We start from the raw sequence: 24923 nt of genomic DNA, 5'->3' as shown, positions 1-24923 counted from the left end.
CAGCCGCTGTGGGAAAGGAAACTCACGACTTGGCAGCTGACCCGGTTCCAGGTCATCAGTGTGGTCGGATTGTTTCCTGGCTACAAAAACAGAAAAGGTCCACACCTCCTAACAAGCCTGCAGAAGGTCCTTGTGGGGGGCGGGGGAGATTAGCCCTCGTTGGAGGCGTCGGTGGAACAGGGCCCGAGGCAGCGCTGCACAGATAGACACAAAGCTTCTATTGCTGAGGCTGTTATTGGCCGTGCCAAAGCATTGACCCACAGCCTCGCACTCCTTTCAGGAGGTAGCAGGCCTGCCGTGCTCCATCAATGGGCTCATTCACCCCGCCACCGCCAAGCCAACTAAAAACGTCCAAATCAATTAAAGCCTAAATAAAAATGTGGATAAATAGTCAACAGGAGCCCTGAACAGAAACACAAGCCTGGCACGTGAAGATATCCTCCACAGATCTACGAGAGGTAAACAAAGAGGCTACACAGAACTGGGAACCAGAAACACACGAACAAATGTCACGCCACTCTCTCCTCCGCAGGCACAGAGGACGTGCTGCCCATCCCGTCAGTCGATCCCTCCATCGATCCTGCAGCCGGTGCCAGGAGGAATATATTGAGCATTAAAAACAGCGGAGACGGTTCGGATCCCGTCTGAGCACGAATCAGAAACATCCTCTGCAGCGTTAAGCAGCGCTGCATGGAATGTGCTGAGTCGTGGTCAAACTGAGCTGGCAGTGGACGCAGCTGGCTCGCACCCCAGCCTTCTCAGGAAGTGACAGACAGGCTTGTTGTGCGTGTGTGTGTGTGTCCAGTGTATACACACACACACACTTAGACAAGAATGCCGAGCTGCAGCACCGAGGTGACAGCTGAGCGCGCTCAAGAATCACTTCCACGAGTCATACGTTGAAGAAGTCGTTATGACAACAGGAAACGCGGCTCACGTCTCAACTTGAAGAATGAGGCAGCAGCTGAGTGACATCTTAATAAAGACATCAGAAATGTGAAAATGTAATGACCCCCACTCATTGTTGTACTCCGTATGATTGGGGCGGCCTGCGTTGTCTTTTTAAAGACTCGATCGTGCTTCACCTGCTCGCCTCAGAACAGATTCAGGTGTCAGAGTTCAGAGATGATCCGTGTCGTCTCTTTTTATCAAAGTCACCTGATGGTGATGATGATGGTGATAATGCAGATGGTGATGATGATGGTGATGATGATGGTGATGGTGGTGGTGATGATGATGGTGGTGATGATGGTGATAGTGATGGTGGAGAAAGATGCTTCAGGCTGTAGATGATTTGACTGATGACTCTTGTGCTCTGTGACTCGTGTTGATCTGAGTTTGTAAAAGAGGTTTTCCTGCTTTAATACATTTTAACTCAATAAATAAAAGGTTTTGAATGTGGTTCGACCACAGACAGAATAAGATGACATAAGCTACATGAATAAACTGACGCGGCTGTCCTCCACAGACTGATGGTTGGAGGAGTCATCAGTCAAAAGGACACGGCTGGACTCTTTGCTCAGTTTCTGTGTTGCAGACAGGAAGTCATGACAGAGCCGGTCTCAGATCGACTCTCCAAGGTGTTTACAGGGATCTGAACTACGTTACCTCCTCTCCTGAAACAAAAGCAGCAGGTCAGCAAAACCTTTATCAATGCCTAAAAAAAACAAACAGTGCCTCTGTGCACTCTTCAGCGAGCCCAGGGGGCCGAGAGCCGAGCTGCCAGCAGCATGTCTGGAGCCCTTCAGTCTGCTTGTTCTTCTCAGAGCTGGTGACCGACGACAAACACTGAAGAGAGACGTTTCATCTCGTTTCTCTTCAGTTCAACGGCCTCCGTTCTTTACATCATGACGCTGAATCAGAGCGTTGACTTCAAACGTTACTTAAAAGATCATCTGGAGAGGCCTTCATTTCCTGCTCACAGCCATCGCTTATGAAACCCTCAAACGTCCGACTCACGAGTCCACGTGACACTCGCAGCGTGTTGAGCCTTTAACTTCATGACAAACGGTCGACAGGCGGCCTGTTACAACTTCTCTTCATGCCATTCCTTCATATTTTGTGAACGACTCACACAACCTCGTCTCGAGCACACCGGCTCCATTCATCCCGCCTTTATTTGTGCACTCTGCTCTGATTCAGTGATTGCAGTGCAGCGTGCAGAAAAGCCAAAAGCATGCATGGAAACATTACAGACCAGACTCGTCTCAACAGTCGGAGCTTTTTGGAGTCATCACAAAAAACTGTGACCCGCCGAATCAAAGTGACTCCTCACCATATTAATGTCACCAGCCGTCAGACGATCATAAACTCGGGATAAACTGTGAGCGTGTCATCAACGGAAACTCCAAACATAACTTCAACAACCCTGTTTAAAAGGATTCTTCTTGAAAGGAGAAGTCGAGGGCTTCAATCTCAAAGCGTGTGACCACCTCTCTGATCGACAACATTAACACCACAAAATCGGCCTGAATCCTCCCCGTTAACGGCAACTGAAGTTGACAACGCATGAGTTTGTAACTTTGTCCGGCTTCTCTTTTGTTCCAGAACAGAAACAAACTTTATGCCCGGGCCTCCCGGCGCACACACAGCCTGCTCGCCTTTTAGCTGCCCGCTTTTCAAAACAGGGTTATGAGAGTGTGTTTGTGTGCAAGCGTGTCAGCGCATGTGCTTGGTGGTGAAGGGGTGTGTGTGTGTGTGTGTGTGTGTGTGTGTGTGTGTGTGTGTGTGTGTGTGTGTGTGTGTGCGCTTGCAGGAAATCAAAAATTCTTCAGCACCACAGCCTGCAGCTGGAGGTTTATTGGAAGCAGGCGATGGCACCAGCTCCCCAGGTCCAACAACTCGTCCCAATGCACTGTGGGAAACATGGAGGTCTAAGACACATCTTCCTCCGGGGCTTTCTGTTGAACCCCGTTTCTCCTGCAAACGCTGACGCTTGCAGAAAACTCCTGATAGGACGAGCTGCATGCGTGACAGCCAGTATCTGCGAGTAGTCGGTCCATATGAAGTCCAAGTCAGCTGACATGAGACTGCAGCAGAGGCGGGGCATGTTGACGTTTACATCCTGACACTGATGATTACCTGTCTGCTCTGATCTCCACCTAACGTATAAAGACAAAGACTCTCAGTAAAGCGTTGTGCGATGTTTCTCCGCAGCAGATACACGAGGCTTCGAAGAGTCAAACAATCCAACACCTCTGCATGAAACTGTGGTTTAGAGGGAGCCTCCCACTGCTTTACTTTCCTGAGGCGTTCGATGTCAGGACCACAGTCTGAGCTTAAAATAGAAACCTCAGCAGCAAGTCTTATCCGAAACCACTAATCTCTTCGTTTGGACTCTTCCAAGAAAGTACACATTAAAAAACAGAGGGTGTGAGCAATCGAGAAAGCAAAACATATAGTGAAACTAAAGTACACACACACACACACCAAACGAAAGTCTCAGCAGGGCACTGAGTTTTTCCTTACATTGTGGAAACATTAATTGCCTGCAGACAAGCCCCAACACAGACTCCTATTGAGCAGGTAAAGCAGAATCTATACACGCTGCTTTCCAAAGCCACTCTCAGGAAAGATAGGTTACATGATAGAGCTTATTTTTCCAGCTATGAAACACTCTGTCGCGACTGTCCACATCACTTTTACACCTCATTGGGATAGCGTGCTTGCAAGGGGGAGAAATGCTGCAGACTGTTGGCATTCAGTGCGAGCTCCTTCACAACATGCCAGCAGGAGGGTGGAGGTTTTACCCAGCCAATCCCAACCAAGACAATGGGAGGAAAAGCAGCAATGCAAGGATAAGGATACACTTCATTGATCCCGGAATAAGGGACGTTTGGTCGTTACAGCAGCTCCAAAAATAAACAGCATCAATAGCAAAAAAAGTCTAAAAAAGCAAACTTTTCATTCTGGTATAAAACCAGTATGTAAGGCTGCTGGGTGCTGGGTGCATGTCTGGGTGCTGCAGCAGGTCTCTGGCCATGATAAATACTGCAGAGTTCACACACATCGACGATGCTTGGGCGGGCCGTTAAGGGTAATTTTTCCGACCTCTCTTTTGTCCATATAATCCGCGTGGAGAGAGATGAGTCCGCTGGTACGTCCCTTCTATTGATGCACCCGCCTCCTCTTCAAACTGAAGCTTAACGCCTTTGTTGTGATATTATTTCTCCTGATCTGATCACGATGCGCGTCATCATCAATAAGCCTCCACACACGTCGAACGCCTCACATGATGAAGCAAAACACTCACGTTGATGAACACTGTGGTACAGTACGAGGAGGGAGCAACTGGCATTATTAAAGGAAGAATGTGCCACTTTTTGATCCGGTGGACGTCGTCTTTGAGCTCCAGCATGAAACCAAAACAGACTGCTGTTAGGCCACGCCTCCTCCATACTGAAGCCTCTCCACCTGCCCCCCCTCATGTTTGCACGAAGGAGTCGAGCGTAAGCATCAGACTAAATCGTCCTGGTCTCCAGCTGTGTGAGCTGTTAGCATGCTAATGTTAGCGCTCCTTAGCTCGTAGCTTTATGTACGTTTTCACAGACTGAGCGTGACCTAAAAACGCTGAGGTGACTTCAAATAATCAGTGTGTGTTCTTCTTCTCTCTAGTCCTCGACTAAAACAGCTTTTATACTCGAGGAGCGGCTGTATGTAAACGCAGCTCTGACAACAACACAGCCAGCGGGACTCCAGCTTCTGTAAACCAGTGTGCTGCGACCACAAGGGATGGAGACATAAATACTGGAGAACTACATCTACATAGTGCAGAGTTGGACGGGGGGAGGGGGGTCCCTGATGTAAACACAGAGCGGCTGTGCTCTTCAGACTTTAAGAGCTCCACACATCCTCCCGGCAGACGGTGAACCTGTCTTATCATGGCAGGTGTGGTTGTTGACTTTTGCGGAGGTCTTGGCAGGTAAGCTGCACATCACTGGGAGGACTAACGCTGCCTTCACCTGTTTGTCTAAAGCTTCAATCACCTGCTGTAAAGCAGCCATCACACCGTGTCCTGCCTCTGAGTCACAGACGGAGCGAGGACGACGGGAGGAGAAGAACGGGAGGACTCTGGATGTGTGAGCTGAAAACAACACGACGACATGTTGCAGGATATTATCAGTGTGATTGATTCAATGACACAGAAATAAGACTACGTCGTTCATTAATAACATGAGCGAAAGCTTAAAGGTTACTGTGGATGCAGAAATCAGACTTCAGACGTTCCTGATGACGTATCGGACTGATCAAAAGGAAGGCAGCAGCCGTGTCATGTACTAACTGTTGTCGGGTTAAGCCAATAAAACATCTCAATAAAGATGAGATGATAACGTTCATGTTGGCAATGATGGTTGATTCATCTATTCATCAAAGCCAAAGAAATAAACTCCACACAGCCGGCGTGTCAGACGTCTCGTCCAGGTCATGTGGACACAGTTGTTACAGAGAGAAACGACGGGGCCGTGTCACCAGGCTCAGAATCATGACAAACATCTTCATGGCAGTCTGGAGCTCCAACACCCCCGTCCTCCAGATAACAAAGCCACAAACAAAACGCCGTAAATACCAGACATAACTTCTGACTCAAGCCCATTACACGGCCCCGCCTACACACACACACACACACACACACACACACACACACACACACACACACACACACACACACACACACACACACACACACACACACACACACACACACACACACACACACACACACACACACACACACACACACACACACACACACACACACACACACACACAGCAGAATAGTGACTCACATAGTGAGCTGTGTAACTTTAATGAAGTCCGCAGTTCAAACAACATTTCACGTCCATCGATTGTAAAAACATTTTCTCAAACAAAAAGCCTCTGGTTTATAAAAACAGTTAGCAGCGTCTCCTGCAGAATTATAATCCTCAGTTTACCACAAAGTCCGTGCACGCTGCTGCTGTCCGTCAGCGTCTCGCATTATGGCGCTGCCGCAGCGCCACTACGCCCTGCTGTGTGTCAAAACCCATCTGATTCCGCTCCGAGACCTCTACACCGCAGGTCACAGCCGTGTGGGATGATGTATACACCACGGACGAAGCAGCAGGAGCATCTTGGGGTTAAGTGCCTTGCTCAAGGGCACATCGGACATGTAGCTGCAGGAGCTGGGGATCAAACCCCCGACCTTCCTGTTGAGAGACGACCGACTCTACCAGCTGAGCCACAGCCGCCATCAGCGAGACAAACGGGAGATCAACGGAGACAGGAAGTCAGACGTATTCCTGCACGTTCAGCGAGTACAGCTGCTCGAGGCCGCCCTCAGTGGCGTAAAACCCGCGTTGCTGACAGAGCCAGTAAAGTATATTTATTAGATCTGAAACTGGTTTGGATATTTTAAGTGGATTCAAGACGAAAACAATAAAATGAAGTGACACTTTCCAGCTCTGGTTTTCACTGAATGTCTCTTTAGCGTTGTGTTAAAGTTCATTAAATATTATATTGATTAATCAGGATATTATGATCGACACAGCCGTGTAGATCAGTTAACCAATCAGCACGTCTCATCTGTTTCTCATGAAAGAATACATGAGTGGATGTTGAGTGTTCAACCCTCATCAGGGTTTCTAACCATCTCCCTCTTCTTAGCATGTTGGTCAAAGCCTTTCCTGTCCTCTCCCGCTCCATGATGGCGACCTGCTGGCCCCGCGGTAGGTTTAGCTTGGGTGGCGGTGCCGTCTCTCAACACTCACTGCGAGGCAAATTGAACACAATGAGACTGCTTTGCACTCAGGCGCTCAGCGATGACATGCCAAGTATGCAGCGGCCAAATCTTCACCCTTTACTGCCTTACCAAATGCACTTACTGTATGTCATCATGCTCTGTGAGGCAGAGAGAGAGAGACATTAACAGCACTTCTGTCTTTGGTCAGCTCGCTCCTCCTCCGCTGCTCTTATCACTTCCTCATACCTCCGCTCAGCCTTTTCCCCACACCTCCAACAGATCCTGAATCAAGGCACTGCACTGCTGTCCTATGCTGCAGGCCATCACATAATTCAACAGTTAGTGTTGAATAGTTAGCACTATCAAATGGGGGGGTCATCTAGGGGTCATACCATATCAGTTAGCACCAAACATTTCTTTTCCTGAATTTCTTCTGATCAGTGTTTATTCACCAACATGTGCCTTAGATAATGATCTCATGTTATTTGTCCCTTCAGTGTCCCTGTAGATAGTGGTCCTCAGTGTCTCTGTATTTATTTTGTCCCTTCAGTGTCCCTGTAGATAGTGGTCCTCAGTGTCTCTGTATTTATTTTGTCCCTTCAGTGTCCCTGTAGATAGTGGTCCTCACACATTGAGCTGTTTGGCGTCACTTTGTCATCCCTGTCACTTCCTGTTTCTGTGCGTAACTTCATGTCCAAACCTTCAAACTACCAGACGTTCCTTATTGTGTTTCAAAATAAAAGCATGGTTGAATTCAAACAGAAAGTAAAGAACTCTCAGCTTGAGGATGGAACAGAACTTCAAAATAAAATAAACTACTGAGCTTGTCAACGGTTTGACAGGCCTGAACTGGATAAAACTTGAGACTCTGCTGGATCATTAATCCTGCAGAGTTAAATCCTAACCACAGTGCTGTCAGAAAGCTCGTAGCCAGCTCAGTTATCCGCTTTAATTCAACTAAAAATACGATCAGGGTGCAGGAGAGCTAATCGATGCAGCCATGCTTCAGTGCACTGCTGGACCTCCGGGTGCTTGGCCAGAGGAGAAGAAAACTCCCAGCCGGAAATGCTTCCCGCAGCTGTTAGGAGTATCATTCCCCACCTTGAGGCCAACCAAAAGACAAATAGCAGCCAAGTCACATGACCGCTCTGCTGCTGCTGCTGCTGAGATGCCATTCAGTCTTATTCCAGCCCTCTGAAAACATTCAATTCATACTTGTCAGCGAGCAGCAGACCCATTTCACCAACATCAAGGTAGCTGCATGACAATAACAGGGTTCGCAATGAGCAGAGAGTCTCTGCAACGCTCTGAGTAAGTACGCTTTCCTGCACACTTTAAGCTAAATGTGAAGAGGATGCAAAGACGGGGTAAATTGATTTAAAGCACTTGTAGCAGGTAAAGAATAATGCAGAGTTAACGGGGAATAGTCAGAGCAGGAAGTTTAAATCAAGAAGCTGACTGAAGGTTTAACGGGATTAAAAGGGGAATCCATCCATTCATTATCTGTACTGTTGTTCCTGTTCCAGGTCGCAGGGGGCGGAGTTACACCCTGGACTGTTCTCCAGACATCCAGCCACACTGACAAACAAGTCAGAGTCACTGATGAACCTGAGCAGCACGTCTGAGGCCTGTGGGAGGACACACAGAGAGGCTCTGTGCATGGCTCAGCAACTAGACCGACTTCTGTACTTCAGTCCTCAGCGGGAGTTGAACCGGCGACCCTACAGGCTGAGTTACGCTTCGTCTATCGAGTTAAAAAATCATGAGCAAATGTTATATTAGAGGCTTTCTGTGGTTCTATGGTGCAGGTCCACGTACAGAGGCTGCAGTCGTGTAGAGACTGTCCCATCTGATACAGGAGAAAAAGACCAAACCCAAGAAAGGTTGAACATCGCTGCTTCATGCCACACTAGGTTCAGAACACATTCATGGTATTTCCTTCTGATTCTCACAGGCCCTCCGTGCATTCAAACATTAAAGATGCACTTCAACATCTGTCCAAGAAAGACACAATATAACCTGAGGGTTGGGGGTTCGATGCCCAACTCCTGCAGGCACGTGTCCGATGATTCTCCGAGTGAGACGCTTAGCCCCAAAGAGCACTGTGTGCATGCACGTGTGTGAGTCAGAAGAGTTAACACTGAGGGAGTGTGTGAATGTGTGTGTGTGACCTGAGCTCATTCAGTCTGTGCTACAGTCACATCAGTGGTTTAATAAATGTGTGGTGTTACATCGTGTCCGCCATGTTGGCTGTGCACGAGTTTGGTTTGAAAATAAGAATTAGAAAACAATCACTGATGAATGAAAGGTCCCAAACACAGTCTGGTCTTTTCAAACACTGAGGGAAACTAGAGCACGGGCTTTGGAGTGCAGTTTGTGGTTTAGGCAGATTCCGCCTCTGGACGTCTTTAAGAAGTTACGTGTAGAGCGTATCATAGGATACTGTGAGATGCAGGATTGGCAGGTTTTGATGCATGCATGGATCAGTTTCTTTTCATCATCAGCCGAGGCCGTCTGATGAGTCGCAGGCGCTAATCTGCTGTGGCGGTGCTCGCAAATCACGGGGAGGACGACACAGCGCTGGTTCTGCTTAGACTGGCAACAACAGGTGTGCCTCGGAGGCTGCCAGTGCCAGTCTGGCCTGCAGCCACACACACACACACCACACACCACACCACACACACACACACACGAACTCAAGGCAGCACATTCCTCTAAGGAATACCACAGCTGAGTGGTTCTGTTGTGACATCTCTAACCAGGAGAGGAGGCAGGCCAGTGAGTTTGAGGGGTCAAAGGGCAACAGGAAGAGGTGCGTGTGCGTGCATGCACTGAAGGCTCCATTTCCCTTCTTAAAGCTGACGGGGAGTTCAGGTGTCATAATTAAGATTCTATAAGTGAGAAATTGATTTACTTCAAATAATTTTCCCACCCCTCACCCATATAGGGACCGATCGAAATCAACTTTTTGACTCACCGGTCAAGGTGGCAGCTCGATGAAAAAATACATCGGCGAAAATAACAAATAGTGTTACAGAACATTTGACCGGATCACAAGTTCTCGACTCGGCCGTAAGAATCAACTGTGTGCTGATGCACTGGAAGTTAAAAGGGGCGCACCGTGGCGCTCCAGTGTGTGTTTGTGTATGTGCGTGCGTGCGTGCATGTTGGTGTCAGCAGAGAGAGGAGCAGGAAAACGTGGACGCAGGAAAGCGATAAACGTGCTTCATACTCGTAGCATAGTTTTGATGACTTTGTACCCACCATGTGGCAGATAGCCTTCTGAGATCTACTCGCCAAACGGAGAATGTACCCACATTTGACCCGTTAATTTCGGACCCTGCTCCGAGCTACGTGTACTTCAACAGAGTGGAGAAGAGAAGAACATACAGCACAACAGAATGATGCAGCAGTAGTCCCCTCTTCACTAGCTGCATCCTGCTGTGTTCAAACATCCACACAAGCAGGGCTGGCAGCTGAAAGTGAAGATTAAGTCTGAGAGAAAAATTGTTGCCGTTTGCGTTCACACATGCAGCACTTCCTGCAAATACCAGGAAGACAAACCATCAGAAACGTGTGAAACAAAGGGAGACTTTGTCCGGATGTGAGGAAGTCCTCAGCAGATTTCAGCTCACATGCTGCGCTCTTAAAGAGGGAATATCAAATGTTGTCTTTCTCACTGCAGGATGCAAAGGGGGAAGGACCCACCAGCGTAACTTGAGTGCAGTTGAGCAATCTTCAGAAGGGGGGGGGGGGGGTTGTTTTCTTCACCCCTCCAGCTCAGGTGCTTACACACCCGAGATGTGAGAAGGTTGCAAAACACGGGCAGATGTAGGGTCTGAATTAAAAGACCATTTCTGCTGCAAGAACTTCATGGAGACCCACACTAACAGTTGCCCTTGGCAAAGCTACACTGAACCACAACAAACAAAAGCTTTTCAGCTGGGTGGATTTGATCGTCCACCACGCCCTGACAATATGTTTTCAGAGTGAGACAGCGAGGGAGTGAGGGAGCGAGGGGAGCCCGAGGCCTCCTCTGTTACTGATAGGACACTGCATCAAAGCCCTTTACGGGGTACAACAACAACAAAACCTACAAGGAGATGAGAGGGCGTCAGCACCCAGAGAAACGATGAAGGACAGAGCGCTCTGTATGGCGTTTCAAAAACAGAGCAGAATAAGGCAAGCGGAGGGAGTCAGAGGACGTGAGGCCAGATCCTGCCCACAGGATGAGCAGGGGAGAGATAACAAGCAGCAGGGAGGTCAGCTTGCTATCTGCTTACTCGCACTCCATCAGACCCATGGATGCACTTCGGATTATTATTTTAAATCCTTATTTCACATCATCGCCTCAAGACACAAAAATAAGCTAAATGGCATCGTATCATTTAGCCTCCTTAACGTTGAAAATACCAATAATCGGCCGACAGGAAACAAAATCGTCCTTCAAACCTCACGACCTCGTTCATGAGGTTTAATCAGGAGCTGAATGATCCACACGTCTCCCCATATCCAAAACAAACACACCTGGAAATTTAAACAAGAAAACAATGATTAAAGATTCAGGAGGAAAAAAACATGTTTTAAAGGATCAATATGACACTCTGACACCTAGAGTTTAAAACAGGTACTGCAGTCCAAATACGAAACATTAGAGATCACCTCCTCTCTAGAGTGGATGCTCACACAGGTCACCATGTAGTGGACACTGTAGCTTCAGTGTTTAGCCAGCTCTGCATCGCTCTGTAAACCTTTCTGTGTTCTAACCTCTCTCCATGTTTAAAATCATCTCCAACATTGATCCTAGTCTGAGCAGCTTTCTGCTGCTGGAGCTTATTAGAAACATGCAGAGGCTTTTTAGCTCGGGTACAATCACTTCTATCTGAAGCAGTTCCACTGCCCGCTTCCATCGCTGCAACACCTGTTCACCTGATAACTGCTCTCATATCTGACAAACTGAGGGGCGTCCAAAACGGCCGTGTGGGGGGGCCTTAAAACCGTCTACCTTCTCTGGTCCAAACAAATCCAGAGCATTCAGGAGCAGAATCTAAAGTTAGAAGGAGGACATACTGACTGCTGTATTGTTGAAGAGAAGAACTTCAACACAGCATGGTACTGTATTGTCTGATCAAATAGTGAGGTCAGTTGATCATATCAGTCAGTATACATCTTAGTGATTTTGTTTTTTTACTTCATTTGTACTTTTTAAATATGAATAAGAAATGGGGATCAAAGGAGAGTCCAGTCTCATCTTTATGCATCTCTGCCATGTAGTGAGCTGGGTTTGCTCACCGCACATTTTATTGCTGCTAAATGAATGACCGCTGCAGCTTTAGGAAACGTCAGAGGAGGAGGAAATGTAAAAAAGCGTTTCTCAGAGCAAACTATGAGAGGAAGTGTTTGTGTCACACTCTCTCTCTCACACATCCTGCTGCAGAGGCTACATCTGCACAACTGCGAGGAGCTCCGAGGTCAAAGATAACTCATGAACCATCTTCCTGTGTGCGGTCGCTCAGCGGAGGATCAGCGGCGTCACGTTAAGCTGAAGGCATCGAGACGATCTGAGTGAGAGGGAAAACGTGGAAATGTAGCCGATATTCACGGCTTGTTTTTGGTTAAAGACGAGCAAGAAGGACTGGGAGGCGGGAGAGTGCTTGAAAAGGAGAACGTGACACTGCTGGCAGCTCGTCCTGTAAGTGATAAATCATGTTGGAGTCAGCGTTCATCTTTATTAATCATGGTAAACAAAGAGAGACAGAAATGTGCACACACTCTGAAGCCAAGCACAAATTTATGCCTCGAAGAAGATCGAGTCCCTCTTTAATCTGTTCGACATAAATCGCAGACACAAAAATAAACACTTTTTTCAAAGTTCTGAGAGGACTTTGAGATTGTCTTTAAAATAAAACCGCAGGACCATCTGAAACGCTGAGTGCTGGACAAAACAATCCCTCATGTCCGCCTGAAACACTGCATGTCATCTGCTGTCTCTTTAAGCCCCGCCCACACAGTGTCCAAACTGCCTTTCAAGGCAGGGATGGTCATTTTAAAGAAAGCATGACTTGAAAAGCAGTATTCCCTCAGTGCTCCGTCTTCACTCCGCCCTCCCCTCTGTGCTCCCTCAAAAGCCACGCCCCCTCACATTGTGCAGAAACTACGTAATCTCACGTCTACACCACACCTCGATGACATTGACGACATCAACAACCATATTGTTCCGCACTCCGGTCCAGTGGTGGCGGTAATGCACCAGAAAGCTCGTCGCCAAAGACGCTAAGGCTGAACGATTTTAGGAAAAGATCTAATTGCGATTTTTCTGACAGAAATTGCGATTTCGATTTGTGTCAAATCAAGCTCGTCTCAATGTACTGTAACATTTACACACATGACAGGAAATTACATCAAGAGGAGCCAACAATATCTAGATAAAAACAATTGACACATTCACGATGCTAACCACTAGCGAGCAGACTTGTCTGTTGTTTAGCATAATAGGAGATGAATAACTTGTGTTTTGATGTCTGTTTAGTTTTACAGTGCTTCCTTGATTAAAGACTATTTATAGAGAAAACATCCGTCAAAACATATGTGAATAATCAGGATTTAGTCATGTGAAATAATCAATAACTGAAACATTTATTGTTTGATTATTAGTTTGAAAAATAATCATTTGGGGGAGCTCTAATTTCAACCAAAATCTAAAAAGTGCCCCTGAAGAAATGACTCTGACTTTAATGTTGCACTGAGAGTCTGAACATATTTACACGGCCATGTTCAATGTTTGTAAAGACGCCACCTACAGGTAAGAGACAGTAAACAGTTTACACCAGTTCATCTGGATTCTCCGTCCGAAGACCTGCGAACACTACGTCTGTAAACTCTCCGACAAACCGCCAATCACAATGTGTGACATCATCACACAAGCGTACAGTCAATGACATTGTGTGACATCACCAGAAGACGCAGGATCCCGAGCAGATGAGACCACCTGAGCAGGATCTGGCACCTAAACCGGGTTGGGCATGTCCTTGCCCTCGCTTCACACTTTGCTCTGATTCGTCAACAGAACCCGTCATCAAGTCTCACCAAGTTCTTATGGCGTCTCATTGTTGTTTTTAAGGGCGCACTCGGCAAAGTGGTCCACGTCCGATTCTTCCTAAACAGGAACCAGTACTCCGTAAATAAAGTCAATTTCTAACTGCTTTTAATTTGTCAAACTTTACGAGAACGTAAATCACAACACAAACCGAGTCCAACAACAGGAAGCAGGAGTTTTCTGCGGGCTCCACTGATTGCATGCTCATGTGACGCTGTTGTGACATTTTCTTGTCATCGAGAATAAAGGGCGACTTAATCCTGCTGCTCTGCCGCTTCTATTGACCAACAACTCATAAAACGCCAAACCAGGGTGGAAACGAAAGCTTCAAGCACAACAGCGATCCCACTAACAAAGCTGAAGTGTCTCAAGAGCTGCACCGCTGTCTTTCCAAACATGCCTGTTTAACACACCAGCGGTTCTGGTTCCAATTAGTTTAAATGCTACATCCAAAGGGAGTCGGCGGAGGAGCTCCTCTATATTCCTTTAATTGATGGTTGCTCTACTATCCTATTTCATGGCCAACTCTCTGCAAAGGAAACTTGACAAACACTTCATTAGCATGAGAAGCTGCTCTTTAATTACTCCACAACGCTTGAGTCTGATTTACTGGTGCTATTACATGAAATGTCTTCTGTCTTTTTTTTTTTTCCACTTCATCATGTATTCAGCAGAACAATCCAGCAGTAAACTGTGCGGATATTAAGGCAGGTCAACAGAGACATAAGCTCGTGCAGGTCGACACATGTTGCATGGGAAGCTTTATGTGTTTGTTCATCATCTGCTTTTCTTACATTAATCTCTAAAACTACAAACTTTAGAAAACACCAGAAAGCTTTTCAAAGTTAACTCTTACTTTACAAACATCAGGCTTCATTTAAAAAACATAAAGACCAGGAGATAAGTGACTTCTGTAGAGCGCTCACACTCCAGAAGAATATCCTGATATTTGCAGAAGGAACTTCATGTGAGTTTTTCACCTGGACTCTACCCAGAGTTCCTCCTGCAACCAGTCTGACTGATCTGAAGCGAGCGGCCTCTCCTCCTGTCTGTCTGAAAGTCTCCCGCTGTGAGGTGTGAACAACAGCAGCAGGAGGATTTCAGGAGCACTCGTCCTATCGTTGTCCAGAGATGTTGACGACAAGAAAACAACATCGGACAGCTTGTCAAGGAACTACCCATCCCACAATCCTTTGCAAATTATATAGTTTGTTTTTTTCTTGAAAGTAACTTTTGTTCTTTAAGTATACCGTTCATGCAAGTGTTGCACCATCTTGAAGTTTGTGTCGTGGAAATAATAAACTACATTAACAGCGGTATAATGAGGTTATTAGTGCATTTCGTGTTAGCTAACTAACTAACTAGCCTGCTAGCAAGACTTATCTCTTCGCGTAAAGGTTAGCAAACATACGGCACAGAGGGGTGGGAAATATTACCATGGTAACGGCAAGCTCAACCAATCAGAAACACTCTGATTGTGGGAAGTGTAATTCTGCGACGTCACTGGCAGGTGAAAGACCCCGAGCTGATCTGGTACGTACACCGGACCGGCCCCCTTGACACCCTGACAGAAGGCTAGCAAAAAAGTAGGACGCAATAAATCTCTTGTTTTGGTAACAGCACCAACTGTTCACGGTGGAAACACCAATAACTGAGTACCGGACCGACCCGGACCGCTTGGAGGAAAGGGGGATGAAGAAAACCAAGCAGAGAGTATCAGAGCTGTTCACAGGACTCTTGGTGACATTTCATGGAGTGACTCCTCATTCTGGTGGAGATCACTCTTTTAATGAAGCTTTGACTTCACAGCCCTCTTTTCTTTACACAGCACCAAACTCCTCCTGCATCAGTTTGAATGTGCAGCCGTGAGACTCACAATCAGCGCAGGGTTCAATCAGGCCTTCAGTTAACTCACTGACCTGTCAGCTAAATCACCAAGCCAGCGAGAGTTTGTTGTCCCGTGTTTTTACTGATGACTGATCAGTTAGTCTGAAGACAAGAACTCGTCTGCCCTCCCTCACAACCTTGACGGCTGAGCTTGATGGTTACATTTCACTTCTAACTCCTCAAAGCTCTTTCACACATTCACACACTGATGGTAGAGTCTGCTGAATAAAGCGTCCATATTAAGCGTCTTGCCCAAGGGCACATCGGACATGTAGCTGCAGGAGCTGGGGAGTGAACCCCGAGCTTCCCGTGAGACGACCGACTCTACCCACTGAGCCACAGCAGCCCCGTTAGGTCATTTAGCGCCTGTGGCCCGTTTTTAATACAAAACTAATGTCGCTCTGCGTTTTTAGAGGCCGCTTTCGCATTTCAAAATAAAACTACAAACGACCAGAGCTCAAACGATCTTGGTTCTCACATGAGCGGACAGTTTCTGAAGTCGCTTCAAAATGCACCCTGGTGAGTGAGCCAGCGCTCAGCAGGCTTCAGGTGTGCTGGACTCTGCAGTGTCAGCCTGCATGCAGGCAGTTTAACCCTTGAACTGGAGGGGCTCACGAGCTGCCTGTGTAATGGAGGACTCCATTTAAAGTGTAGAAGTCGGGAGAAGTGAACAGGGGGAGGGGGCTCGCTCGCTCGCTCTCTCTCTTCCTGACAGCCACACACTGAGAGTGGGGGAGGGTTAAAAACACCAAACCCTCTTCCTTAACTCTGCAGAGACGGGCATAATGTGATGGATTCTTCCCCTTCTACCCACGTCTCGCTTTCACACTGAAGGAAAGGCGCGCTATGTAACCGTAAGCTACGTGGACAGGTCTCTGAGCAGGAAACCAAGGATCAGGTTTTACACAGATTCAGATCCTGCAGCCGCTTAAAGAAAACCTGTTTTGACAAACAGAGGAGGAGAAAGGTAAGGTGATCAGGCTGAACCGACGCTGCAAACAAGCAGCACTTGTACTGCATCCAAACACACTCGTACGCAGCAATCATCCAAAATAAAAACTACACCCCCCCCCCCGTGCTCACCCTGCTGATCATAAGTTGTGTTGTGCAAACAGCAAATGATAAACCAGCAAACTGTTTTTTCAGGAAAGCAGATTTGAAGCGTCAGTGCAACACGCCACAACATCGACTTGTTGAAGACGTTTTTTTAAACTAGTGTTTGTATTTATTGTACCAAAAAAAAAAAAAAAAAAAAAAACAGTGATCCAGCTTCTTCACCTCTTTATGAGCAAGCATCAACTTGTGACCTGCAATCCTTTCAGTCACTTTGTTTTGTTGATTTAGACAGTTAGCTTTTGGCAGATGACACCCAAACACACACAGTAATTAATTAGCAGCCTTCTGTTGTGTACACCATAATCCGGATTGTCAGACGGGCTCCGAGCAGTCGTTGAGAGCAGCAAATCAGCGAGGCCTCCTCTCGACATATTTGCCCAGCTACAGGCACACATGGTTTCAGTTAGGGGTCTGCACCTATAAACAGTTGGCCGTGGCAGCTTATTGGTCAGGAAGTGCAATGTTGACTGCAAGTCAAGACAGGCACAGGCTGCTAATGAATGATGTACGCGCTCACAGTCGAGCTTTGACAGCGCGGTCGGGATCGGACGCGTTTAGAGGCAGGCTGAGAAGTTTGAAGTCGTGAATAAACTCGAGGTTTCTCGTCCAACACACGCCGCTGCTTCAGGCGGACATTTAAGCCCCCGTGACGTCTCTCCGTCCATCTGACTGTCCAAGAGGAATAAAGGAGGGGGCGAAGTGATCCCTCCTCTGCACCGCCTTCAGAGGTGTTACACAGGAGAGACGTATCAGCTGTGTGTGTGTGTGTGTGTGTGTGTGTGTGTGTGTGTGTGTGTGTGTGTGTGTGTGTGTGTGTGTGTGTGTGTGTGTGTGTGTGTGTGTGTGTGTGGCTCCTGTTGCACTGTGCTTCCACAACGCCAAAACGCACTGGATTAACAGACGCCATCATCATATCAGTATGACCGTACAAAGGCGTGATGACAGCAGGGTTTAGTGACAGCACTTGAAAAGGGGGCGGGGCCGGTGATGTCGACTCCCTGCGAACGACCACAGACGGCCTCTGCACGCGACTGTTACGATCTCTCTGCGTCTGAAGAAACTGCTACACAACGTTTTGTGTTTGTTCTTCTCCACTTCTCTGTTGCCATGGCGATCCTGTTAAAGTCCACGCAGCTTCGATATGAAGGGAAATATTCTCATTATAGCGGCCCGCGGCGGACTCTGCTGCTTCGTCCGCACCGTTCTTTTTGCGTCACGTCTTGCCTCAGGAGACGCCCCATCACCCACCCCGACCTTTCAGGGGTCAATGTTTAAAAGAAGGTTCGAGAGTTTTAAAACAACAACTTTGAGTTTAGGATCTTCAAACTAGAGCTGAAACGATTCCTCGAATAACTCGAATAACTCGATTACAAAAATTCATCGAGGAATTTTCGCTGCCTCGAGGCTTCGTTAAGTTTTTTTTTTTTTTTTGCGTCATCAAAACTTTGGTATGAGTATAAAACATGTTTAATGTAGCTGCAGCTACCTGCTCCTCTCTCTGACACACAGACACTTCAACACGCACACGCGCGCACACACGAGCGCGGCGTGCCCCTTTTAACTTTTAGTAAGCACACAGTTGATCCGTGATCCGGTCAAACGGTCGGCTTTTCTCCGTTCACTCTCTCCGTGTTTGCAGCTAACGTAACGATAGCAGCGTCCTCTCACAGTCTCTGTCATAGACGCGTCTCTGGTCTCTGTAGTCTGTGAGCGCGCTGAATGCACGCGCTGCAGGAGCAGACAGAGATACACTTTTATCAATAAACAGGCTGATTATATTAAATCTCTGTCGTCTTCAAAGCTAAATCAAGACAGAACTTGTTTGTGGAATAATAATTTAGCAAATATATATTTAAAGTTTCTCAATCTCCTGATCTGACATAATGATTGATTCTGTGATTGATTCAACAGAACATAATGCTTTCTCAATTAAATGTACTGTAACAGATGTGTAGGCTACACAAAACACTATTTGTTATTTCAGCCATTAAAACATGTCTGGCCTGTATTTTTAATTTACCTGCCGCCTTGACCAGTGAATCAAAAAGTTTATTTGGGACCCTGTCAGTAATATGGTGAGCATCATCAGCAGCTGTGGAGCAGAGGTGGTTGGCTGTAACAAGCAGGCGTTACCACGGTAACTGCAAAGAAGCAGGTTTGTAGGGACGACCCAAGACGAGTTAAAACTTAATTAAGCAAAAGTATGATTTATTCGATTAATCGACAGGATATTCGATAGAATACTCGATTACTAAAATATTCGATAGCTGCAGCTCTACTTCAAACCTTCACACTGTGTTTTCAGCTGCTTTTAGAGGAGACTTTTTAACCTACAATGCTCCTGCTTTAATATACGTGCAGTGATGCCTCCTATTTAAAAACATATCTTCAGAGATATGACACAATCATCTCTACTTCTGATTCAGAATATGGCCCCCCATAAGAACTAGCGCCCGACTGATACGGGACCATTTGTGCCGATTGTGAACCCGATATTAAAGGAGAGAGAGAAACATGGTTCCCGATTTACCAGCCGATATCTGTCTTCAATCTGTCTTCAGACTTTAGACGATGTCATATACACATTACAACTTCAACACTACTTTTTAATAACAAATGAACTATTCTAAAGATTAACTCTATAAAGATGGTTATATCGGAGACGCGTGGTTTGCTGATATCGGCCGGCTGATCAATCAGTCGAGCTCTCAGAAAAACCACAGCGCTGAGTTTGTGTTTCATCAGCAGGCTGATATCTCATCGATCTGTCAACAAGCAGTGCTGGAGGCGCCGTGGCCAAGTGGTTATAGTGCAGAGGGTACGGCCTTCCTGATTCTTTCGTCTGATCGCTAAAATAAATGCGTAAAAAGGAAAAATAAACCTTTAAGAAGATAAGAGGTAGGATCGGTCAGTTTCATGTTTTAACTGGCACCAGTTGGACGCAGTTATCTCACCTGCCAGCGTGGGACCAGAGTCGATAAACTCCTGACATTGTGCTGGACGCTGGTAGAAATCAGTAACGTGGCACGGAGCGCTGCCAGCCGCCGACACGGACATGCAGTCCACCAAACGAGTGATTCACAGACGAGGCTTTTCATTGGACAGATGGAGTCACCTGTTGGACAAACTGACTTTGTTGTCAAAAAATGAGGAGACATCGGCGTCGTGGGAGTCTGACACCAGCAGACGTCATGAAACATGAATCAAGAATCAGCTTTGTGGTTATCACAAACATTGTGTCAACCAAACGCTGCGTCTCGAGTTCCTCTGAGTGACCACGAAACACGACATTAAAGAGGCATAATGAGCACAACGCTTCGCAAATAAATCGGTCGGCAAAATATTCAAATTCACGTTCAATTTGACTTCAATATTTGGGATTACATTTAACCAGCAGGAGGGACAAACCACTCAGTTACAAAAGCCTAAAAATACAGGTCAAACACTTTCCTGGTTACTTTAACAGAATATATTAAACATTTATAAATCGATGCTGGCTGGATTATCTCAGGATAAACAACTTCGTTACACCAGGAACATAAACACAAACAACATCCACTACAGAGCTGTCATCTGGGCTGCTACAGACCCGGATCCATCACAAACAGGGACCATCACTCTTTCAGAGATCATTAACAAACACAAAGTTTTAAGTGTTGTGTGTCCTCTTCAGATTAATCTAGTCAGGCTTGTGAAACACTTAAATGTAGATCTTAAAAGACTATTTTAATCGTGTTTCTCTTCAATCACAGGACGTTTGTGTGAAGCTGCACACCCACAATTAACTCACAATAAAAAGGTAAATGTTCTAGTAAGGTGTTGAAGCTTAACTTGAGGTGTTAAGGTTTAATTTTAAGTTTTTAGAGACTAAACACTCCGTGTGTGTGAGAGGTGATTTAACATTTCCATCAGCGTCGAGCTCAATGGAAAAAGTAGCTACCAAACATGTAGCCATGTCATCCCTTGTTATGCTTAGATAAAAACACAAGTAAGGTGTGTTTGCAGGTGTTGAGATAAAGCAGAGTCAGGGGAGAGGTTGATGTAGATATGTTAAAGTTTCCACACTGATTTTCTATCTACGCTAACAGCCTGCAGACACCTCAAGGAAGCTAGCTTAGCTTAGCTTAGCTTAGCTTAGCTAGCCGTTGGCTGTGGACAAAAACTTTTTCCACATCTGAAAACTTTTTTTGTTTTTCTTTTTAAACCCAACGAGGACGCGTTTTTTTTTTTAATAAAAAAAAAAGAAACAAACAAAAGCTCCTCCTCTCTTACAGTGAGATAATGTGCACTTTAAACTCACAATAACGAGTTTTAACCTGTTTTATTCCGGCTCTTGCTAACTGGGTAAACCGGAGTGAACTTAACGCGGCTCACCTTTCTGTCCCCGCCGCCGCCGCCGCTCCCCGGGCCGCCTGCAACACCCGACACCGCCGCCGGACCTCCAGAGGGCCGCGGAGCTCGGAGAGGAGAAGCCGAGAGGGGTCCAGCTACTATCAGGGAGAAGGAGAGCCAAGTGAACCGAGGCCCCGGGCCTTGTGTGTCCTCGAAATCCCCTCGGCAGTCCGCCGTGTGACAGAGACTCGGGAAGACCTTTTTGACAGCTCCTCTTCTTCAGCCCCCCCTCCCCTCGACAACCCTTCACTTTTCTCTTTTTCCTCACTTCCAGCACATACGAATCAAAATACTGACACAGAATATGGCGGCTGCATAAGCATGCTACTATCGCGAGAAGTTCTTTTTTTCTTACAAAGTTGTACTTGAGGGGGGGGAGAGGGAGGGAGGGACCGAGCAGAGGATGCAAACGCAGATCAGATTCACAACTAATATAATTAATTTATACTTAAATTCATCATTCTTCTTCTTCAGCAGTCCCAAAAATATTTTGTAATCAGTAAAAATAAGCAGGCTCATCTGGTAATATTGTCTTCCCACATGTTAACGTCTGACTTCTGAAGAGTTATTGAGCTTGAAGACAAAGAGGTTAAAGGTCAAAGCAGGAAGCCTGAACAAAGCCTTGGACATAAACTGGTGTAGCATTGTGGGTCCTAAAGTGGAAGTCAAGACTCCAAAGGGAGTTTGGACTCGACCCCCCCAAGAGAGGTGAAAGACGCCTTCCAATAATTGTAAAATCATAAAACTGTATATTTGACCTATTATTGTAAGTGTATGCAAAACAAGTACAGCTAAAATAAAAAATTTAAAAAATCATAAAGTTGAAATAAACTGAAATGAATGTGTGAAAAATTAGGGCTGCCACCTATCATTGATGTATACTTTTTATTCCATGTTGACATACTGGTAAATTGCTCCTTTTTAAAAAAGATGTGGAGCGGGCTGGGAAGTTACATGGAGATTTTAGTCTGTGCTTTCTTTGCCCGAAAATAAGAAATGTCAATTGAAAAGAAATCCTGGCTTCACAGCATCATTCAGAACGAACACAACACGACGCAGAGGCCGACAGGTTAGATGTAAAGGAGCTTGGATCTGTTTGCACCGCCAACCCAAAACAGTCTTTGTTACTCTTACTCCATCAATAAAAAAAATATTACATTCAAATAAAATTCTTGACCAAGATGAACAGTTAAAATGAGCCGAGCACCATGAGCGATAATCTGCTCAACTTCCTAACAACATCAATGATATTGTGCTGCTTAAAAATCACTCTCTCCGTAAGGATTGGACGCTGAAGCGACAGAATTCATTTCCTCAGGATGTTGGATTTTATTTGTTGTCTCGGCTCCAAGTGAGCATTTTTGATGTCACGTCATCTTAAGGCTGCTTCAAAGGTTTTGTTTCTGTCCACAAAGAAACCTCCACTTCCTCAGGAAGAAGAGTCCAGCCTGCACTTGTTACAATGCACTGTGCACACAATGTTTTTAATATTATCCCTGTTTAATGCATTCATGGACAACACAGGCAGGTGTTGCTTTTCATGTGTCTTTCATTAAAAAGTTGATGTGTATACTGGCTGCTTGTTGTGTTTTGCTACATTAACACACACACACACACACACACACACACACCACACCACACCACAGTGAGTGAGAAAACAGACTCTTGTGGGAACATCATGAAAAAGGACAGTGCATTTGTTCTTCAGAGAAGAGGATGGAAACATATGGCGTCTCGTGTGTCGGCGTTATGCAGTGACTCACACACACAAATTGTGGCCCCTGCTATCTTGTGCAGACCGTGACCCCTTGACTCTGGGTCTGAAGCCCGGGGAGCTAAAATCCCCTTCAGTGCGAGTGGCAAACAGACAGCACAGTGCAGCTTCTCATCCTCGAAGAGCGGAGAATTCATTACTTTACACAATGCCTTACACACTCGGGGATGTGCTGGTGGTGTGTGAGTGTGTTGGTGGGGGAGGGAGGGAGGGGGGGTGTGTGGGAGGTTATGTGTCAGGCTAGTGAATCAGCAAAAACAGAAAAAAGAAATCAAAGTTCTTAAGAATTTCCGAGGACTTAACCTCATAATTGTGCCTGAATTTCCCAGTTTTCAGTCTCACTTGCTGACTGTGTGCAGCCTCAAGTATTCCCCTCCCACTCTTGCACCATTTATACGCTCGGTTTCCCTGCATACATGCTGAACACAGATAAGACGAATGACAGGAAAAATGGGATAAAAACAGGCTAACGTGCACAAAACAGCAGCAGCCTGAGATAAGTCAGACATAAAAAAAAAAACCTGCTGCTGCAGTCTTGCAACTGTTCACCGCACTCCTCAGATCGGCTTTTTGAGCAACAAGGCTGGCCACCCACATTCTTGGCATGGAAAGAGGCCCTTTTCTCATGGTCTGAGGACAGCTTGTCACGGGTCAGCGGTTTAGATTTAGCTCTGCAGTGGGTCTCTCCCCTCATTATTCCTCACTCAAGCAAACTTCTGTGCTTGTCCACAAGCCATTAGGAGCAGGCTATGCAGTCGCCCCGGGTCTAAAAAACTCAATGTTTTCTTAAAGACAGACTTCCGTCCAGTAAGATGGGAGTTGTTTCATTTTTAAAGGACTAATCAGTAAGATATGTGGTGAAATAAATGATGAAGCTCTCTTCCTCTCTGATCAGACATGAAGGAAACATGCTGTGTTGAAGCTTCTCTGACAACAATGCAGCAGCCACCACGTCCTCCTTCTAACTTTAGAGAGAGAGTTACATACTGCTCCTTTAATACTTACAGAAGTGTATTATTTTTGTATTATTTGTATTTTTGTTCAAGACAGTGGAGTAACATCCTGGTATCAAAGCTTTAGAGCATTCAGAAGCGTCTTCAACATACATTGTTTATTATAGCAAGTAGGGATCGACTCCACAAGCAGCAAAACAAGTCTGAAGGTCTGATTGGCTAACAATTGATTGCAACCTTCAATAGCTCGACAAATTGAGCGTCATTTTCTGCTGCTCCAGTCGGCATGACGACACTGGCGACTCTGGAGTACGTTGGGGCCTCCGCAAGAAATTAAATGGGGAGCTCCTATAGCCAGCGTTCATTATTATTTCTCTCTTTATTTTTCACTTCAACAAAAATAATTCCTCTTAATTTTCCTTCATAATTATGAATTAATTAATTTATTGAGAAACTTTGGTTTTTACAGCCATGATGCATGGGACAAGTAGCAGGGAATAGAGAGTAAGTACTATCAGATTAGACCCCCTTAGATCTGATCTGGTCTTTCCACAAGTGAAAGTGTATATTATGTTTATATATACATCGTGTTTATGACTGGTATTATTTAATTCTATTGTATTTTTTTCTTCCTTTATTTAATGAATGTAAACATGTTCGTAGCTAGTTTTTTGTTTTGTTTTTTTACTTTTTTGCTATTGAGGCTGTTTGTGTTTCCTGTTCCCTGTTTTTGAGCTGCTGTAACACCCACATATCTCTTATCCTTAGGGAGCTGTTCTTCTGTCCATGCAACATTTGCACATTTTGAGTCACTGCTGGGGTTTAAGGTTTGTCAGCTCTTGGGGGCCGCTACCGACCTGGGGCCCCAAGCAGTTGTCAGCTTTACCTTTTGACAGAGAGTCCTTGGGTAAGACACCTGATTTGACTTTGGCATGTGTAAAGAAAAAAAAGATTATTTGGCAGATTTCTTCAAATAATTCTGTAATG

General features: G+C 45.9%; 1 protein-coding gene across 4 annotated transcripts in view; it reads right to left on the bottom strand.

The window, feature by feature from the left end:
• Positions 1-21593, bottom strand: part of tab2 (TGF-beta activated kinase 1 (MAP3K7) binding protein 2) — a 38181-nt gene extending 16588 nt beyond the window's left edge. For 2 of the 4 annotated variants that reach the window (XM_079360426.1, XM_079360427.1), the window contains exon 1: positions 21192-21591. The gene's annotated coding sequence lies outside the window, so the exon portion shown is untranslated. Of the gene's footprint in view, positions 1-21191 lie in introns of all 4 variants that reach the window. The other 2 variants (XM_079360425.1, XM_079360428.1) reach the window with 2 other exon arrangements.
• Positions 21594-24923: the final 3330 nt, after the last annotated feature.

Source organism: Symphodus melops (genome assembly GCF_947650265.1).
Source record: "Symphodus melops genome assembly, chromosome: 1".
Classification (NCBI taxonomy): Eukaryota; Metazoa; Chordata; class Actinopteri; order Labriformes; family Labridae; genus Symphodus; species Symphodus melops.
Note: the sequence above shows the minus strand (reverse complement) of the source record. Positions and strands in the feature narration are given on the sequence as shown.